Below are 6,000 nucleotides of genomic sequence, written 5' to 3' on the forward strand. Positions count from 1 at the left end.
GCAGTCCCAGGAAAAAGGAGTTTTCTCCCCCTGGGACTGCCAGTCTGGGCTGTGATTAACAGAAAGCATGCTTCCAGTGGGAAGCCACTCCTCTATCCTTTCATAAAGCCCTACCAGGCTTTTAGGGGCTGCAGCTGATGTTGTCCATAGAAGCCATTTTTTGTACTTGCACAGTCCCACCACCTGTTGTGCCATACTTGCCTACACTCTTGGAAGTCGCGGGAGGCTCTCGACTTTTCAGGCATCCCCGCACACCCCTTGTAAAGTAGGCAGGATGGGGAGATTTGATGAGGAATTTGTGGGTCCGCAAGGAAGGGGCAGGGCTCAACGGCGTGATTTGTGGCATTTAGCCCCGCCCCCTTCTCTTGGACACACGAATCACTGACTTTCCATTTCCTAAACCGGAATGGATTTATACAAAGTCGGTAAGTATGACTTGTGCACATGCACCGTATCCTAGTGCCTGCCAGATCTATTGTGCCCTGGACTGTGTCCTCCTTTCCATCCAGATTATCACGGACCAAGAGGGCAGGAGCCACTGCTGGTTGGAAGCAAAGCAGAAAAAAGCAAGTAACTTTGCATCTAGGTAGAAACCATGTTGCACTGCAGGTGGGTGAGAATAAAAATGTGTAGAGAGATTTGGTTATATGAGGGGCTTGTCCAGACTCAAATCTAAATTGCAGTGTAAAAATAAAGCTGTCCAGCATTTGTGGGCTACAGTCGTTGTAGTTAACCATCAATGGTCTATAGACATTTGTGGGGCTGGATTCCCATTGAGGCTGAAATGGGTTCCACAGGCAGACAGCATTCTGTATACCAGTAAGGACCTACACGAATGTGCAAGAGTAGATCTGAAGGGGGGGGGGGGTTGTACAGGAAGAGATATAGCAAGAAGGGCAGGGGGATAGGAATGACAAAGTGTTGGCATCTATGGCCCTGATTCAGACGTGGATGCAATGCAGATAATAAAGCAGATTGAGTGATTGTTAGCCATTGCGTATGCGTGTAAGTCGCACTGTGCACCCGCAGTGGTTGAATTGCGATTATTCTCACACAGAGGATTTATTCGCAAAGTGAGTGATAGATAGTCAGCAGGAGACCCCTTACAGCAGGACTGCCAGTCTGGGGTGCGATTAACAGAGAGCGTGCATCCAGTGGGAAGCCATTCCTCTTCCTTTTGGGTGCCCTACCCGGATTTTAGGGTCTTCAGCTGATGCAATCCCTAGAAGCTGGCGTTTTGCACACCCCCTAAAATATACATGCTAAATCAGACAGTTAAGTCCCAGACTTTTTTTTCGTGGTTTTATATGAAACCATCATTCATGTTCCAAATCTGTTATTGTGTGCAGGTTTTCATTTGATTTTGTTGTTGTTTTTTTTACCTGTCTATAGGCCATACTATATAATTGTTTGGTGGGTTTATCGTTGTTTGTAGTTTGTAGAGCCATCCTGAGGTGGATTTTTTTTGTATAACAGTGACATGCATGGAATGGTCCTTTTTAGCAACATGAAATAGAAATGTATGGAAGTCTCATGTTGCATATAATAGTTAGAATTTTTTTTTTTCGTTTTGCATTTTTCAACACACAGCCAATAATGTGACTTATTCATATTGTAACCCCCCTTTATTCTCTTTCAGGGACACCAGGTTACTAACTTCCTTGTGGTTTAGTGTACCCACTTATTTCCTCCTCTAAATATTGAAAATCCAAGTATTGGTTGTATGGATGGGCCTACTTGGGAAAACCCATAGCTATGTTATTCAGGCTTGCTTGGGTAAGCCAATCAATGTAATTATGTAACCTGATGGTATTATATACTGTATGCAGTATACTAATTACACTTTTTAAAAATAAAATAACTTCCTTCTCTCCTCGTTAACGTCCAGGGCCTTTAAATAATGGTGAACCGGTGGAACATATACAAGTAATTGTTCATTTATTCCAATTAAGAAACATAACAATTATTTGGACAATACAATATGCCCCACAACCTAGAATATATCAATATACCTTCTATACATATACTTCTGCATGCCATACAACAAAATAAGTATAATATGGAGAAACAATGAACTCTGTAACACTTAGGCATTATTGGTCCCTTATAAACAAAGCAGGTCCCTTATAAACACTGCAGTACGTTGGTGCACGCTGGGGCCTTTATATCTGATCAATTGGAAAAGTCTTTGAATTGCATAAGTTGACTAAAGGTGCGTACACACTGGGCGATAAAGTGGACGACTGAACGATAACGATATCGCTATCGTTCAGTTGTTCACTATATTGTCTATTTTTTACACCAAAACGATGAACGATAACGATGATGCACGTTCCCGTGTGTCGTTCATCGGGCAAACATGCAGGCCAACCTGACGATATCGTCAGGCTGCTGCATATTGGGGAATGGGGGTGAGAGCCGGGCGCTGAACGATATTGTTAATGATATCGTTCAGCGGGTGTGCTCAATGTCATGAACGACATTGAGCACACCCTGCCAGGGACACACTAGACAATATCGCTCAGGGAGCATATCATCTAGTGTGCATGCTCTTAAGGCTCCTGTATCCTTTATTAAAAAGGTGGTTATCAGTACTTCTATAGTGTCATCTGTAGAGTCTATTGCTGATAGATTAGAACATCATTAGCTTAGTTTTCTTAATCCTGCTGCACTAGAGAGATGATTTGTATCCTATAGATATATTTTCTCTTCCCCTTTCCACTACAAATACTGGATAAGCTGCAATATGCACAGATACTGTACTTTCTTTAGTGATACTGTATCCACCTGAGCTCAGATACTAACAGTATCTCTCTCATCAGCAGTAATGCAGTACTTTGTAGGACTGACATATAGTTAGAGGGTTTCAATGGTGGCATTATAGTCTCTGGGCAGCTTAGTGCGAAGGCTTAAATAATGTCTGTATAAATGCCACTCCAAATCCCAATATAGTAGTGTAGTACCTGTCCTAATCAGCTGCTCAATCTCTTCCTTTCAGCCCTCTTATAAATAAGTGACGCTGTTCTGAATATAGGAGGGGCTCTGCCTCTGTGACTCCTTATTACATATTCATATTTGTGAAGCTGTATGCTGCATAATAAGGTCTCTATACTGGGATAGATATGCGTTGTGCAGCTAGATAATTGTGTGAAGGCTCATCACACTTACACTGTTCAGCACCACTGTCTCCAATTCATATCCTGCCTTCTAGTGCTGACCGATCAACGTATGCTGATGCTTACTGCCAGCTGCCCGCTGCTGCTCACTCGCCCCAGGGAAAGCTTCTAGAAGCCTGCCGCTAACTTCTTCCCTGGGAGATGCTGACCGCTTGTCAGCCGAATTTGCTCTCCCACAGCTCCCGCTGTGACAGGCTTCCTCTCCGGCTCCACCCCCTTGTGCCTGGCAGGCACAGGGGGGTTTGAGCACCCAAGGAAGGGAACACCAGACTAACTGTCAGCTGCAGCTGACAGCTGTTATATCACCTCCCTCTCACCGGATCCTCTTTTCCTGACAGGAACCAATTCACTCCTACATGTATCACTCCGCTTATGTTAAACAGGGGTCACCTAACAGCAGCTTCTGCCTGCCAGTTCTGGCACTTTCTTGTATAGTGCACATTACTTAAACTTATACATAAACATGTACAGTAGGAATTTAATGTACCTTGATATCTCCACACATATATACTTTATTTATTTAAGCAATTACAGACTTATGTGACCTGAGAATGCTATGAAATGTATGTCAAAAGTATACATTTAAATGTTTTTTTCTTTAACCCTAAACCATGGTTACAATATCATACTTGCCTACCCTCCCGATTTGGCCAGGAGTTCCCTGGAAAGGCAGGCATGCCTCCCGGCCACTGGTGATCCCAATGACCCCCACCACCCACGGTTCCAGCAGGGGGGACCCATGACGCAATTCACGCTGAATTGCATCATCGTGGCCCCGCCCCCTGCTTCACATTGCCGTTAATAGAGGTTGGTTAGTATGATTCATATACATTGTCTAGTAAAAGGTAACACAAACTCTGGTTCTTTAGGTTTTGTGATGAAACCTATTCCAGCATTGGCAGACACAGTGTAATCATTTCAACAAAGAAGTTTATCACCCAAAAATTTTGTAAAGGCATGTTGGCACTTGTTGTTTCACAACAGTTGAAGAGGCACTGGTTACGGTTCTGACTTAACATTATGTACATGTAGGCATTGCATCTAAACTGAGTGCACTTCACAAATCAGTCTGGTGTTGTAAAACCTGTTTCCCCCACAGCATGTATCTTAAAAGTGTGATGTTGTATTGCTGTGGAAACCAAATGGACATAAACTGTATTTACACCAATAATTCAATGTGCTAAAACTTTCATCATCATCCTGTTGTTTAGTATCAATAGTGTCCTTAACAGTGTCCTTCATATTCAAACTAAGGGCATCATTCAACTTGGATTGCAAGACTTCAATCACACGTACCCGCATGTTGTGAAAATATGAAAATGAATGCGATCGCACTGCTGATCACCTAGACAAACAGCTTGCCAATAATTATAACATTGTGAGCTTATAGAAATGTTCCAAGCTGGCCATAACATTTTATAAAATAAAAACAAACTTTCATTAAGGGTTTAGTAAAAGCCATATACTGTACTTCCTTCTGAAGTGTTCTTGAATGATCTGCTGCCTTACCTGCCTCCCACTTTCTGATGTCAGATTGTTGCCAGAAACCTCAAAATCCTCTGCCTGCTGACTGTCTAATATATAATAATGTGCATCAGGTTGTAGCAAACACAGATTATGTAAAAGACAGCAGCTGAGCACAATATCAGATATTTTTAATGGAGATTACAACAAAATGCCACCAGAACTGTCCAGGCATGGGAACCGAGTTTTCAGTAGTCAAAAAAATCTTTCTATCACCGCTTTAGTGGCATTATGTGCATCATTATACCTATGCTCAGCAGCGGATTCTGGAAGCAACAATGGAGTCAGTAGCCAGAAGAAACAGCCGTACCCAGAATCTCCTGAAATACATAGTGTAAAAACACCCATTAGTCATAAAGAAACAGACATGGCCAGTAAATAATTATCTCACAAAGAAGCCAAGTTTCTGGCATTTCTCCGGTGTCAAATTTATCATGAAGGGCTGACTGACTGAGGATAAATGAGTCATGACAAGCGCCAGGATAATCCACCACAACACTCATTGCTTTCATGTTTGCATCACAAACCACCTGCACATTCGTGGAGTGTGCATGGTGCCTATTCAAATAGATATGTGCAAGGTCCCTAGGTGGTCTCAGCCCAATGTGTGTACAGTCATTCGCACACAGGGCCTGATTCAGACCCGGTCGCAAGCGCTGAGCGCTCGCAACCGGGTCGATGGTGGCCCAGAACACATGCGCACGACGGAGCCGACCTTGCTCACTTTCTTGCTCCTGGGACCTTTCAGCCTGGTGGTAGTCTCAGAAATCCCACAGCACCCTGCATCAAAGCCAATCTGCAAAATTCTACCATGATGTAATCAGAGGAAGGTATTCAGCTGCTTAGTCCCCTTTTATAGGCATCATAATTGTGTGCAGAGTGATCTAAAGTGGTTACACACGAGAAAGACTCTGGCCAAGAGGTGGTCTATTCAGAGGCATCACTTACCTGGGTCAGAGTTGTTTAGTGCGCCTTAGGCTCACACGTGCAAGGGGGCGTGTCTTATGTGTGAAGATCTTGGGGGCATTACTGCCCCCCATTCTCGGGACACAGCGGGCTTACCCAGTGCTCCAGCAGCTGCTGGGGCAGCCCACAGTCTCTCCCCTGCCTCTCTCCACATTCTGGATTCCTGGTGACACCATCCAACGGGGTGACACCAAAATAGCAGAGCATCTCTGCTATTTTGGTATCACCCCCTTGGATGGTGTCACCCATTGCTGCCCGTACTCCACTAGTGATGCCAGTGGGTGTATTTTAGAATCCTATTTTTGCACTGCATTTGACACATTTACGGGCAATT

This window comes from Taudactylus pleione, unplaced genomic scaffold, assembly GCF_031769625.1.
Source record: "Taudactylus pleione unplaced genomic scaffold, aTauple2 ptg000113l, whole genome shotgun sequence".
NCBI classification, from domain to species: domain Eukaryota; kingdom Metazoa; phylum Chordata; class Amphibia; order Anura; family Myobatrachidae; genus Taudactylus; species Taudactylus pleione.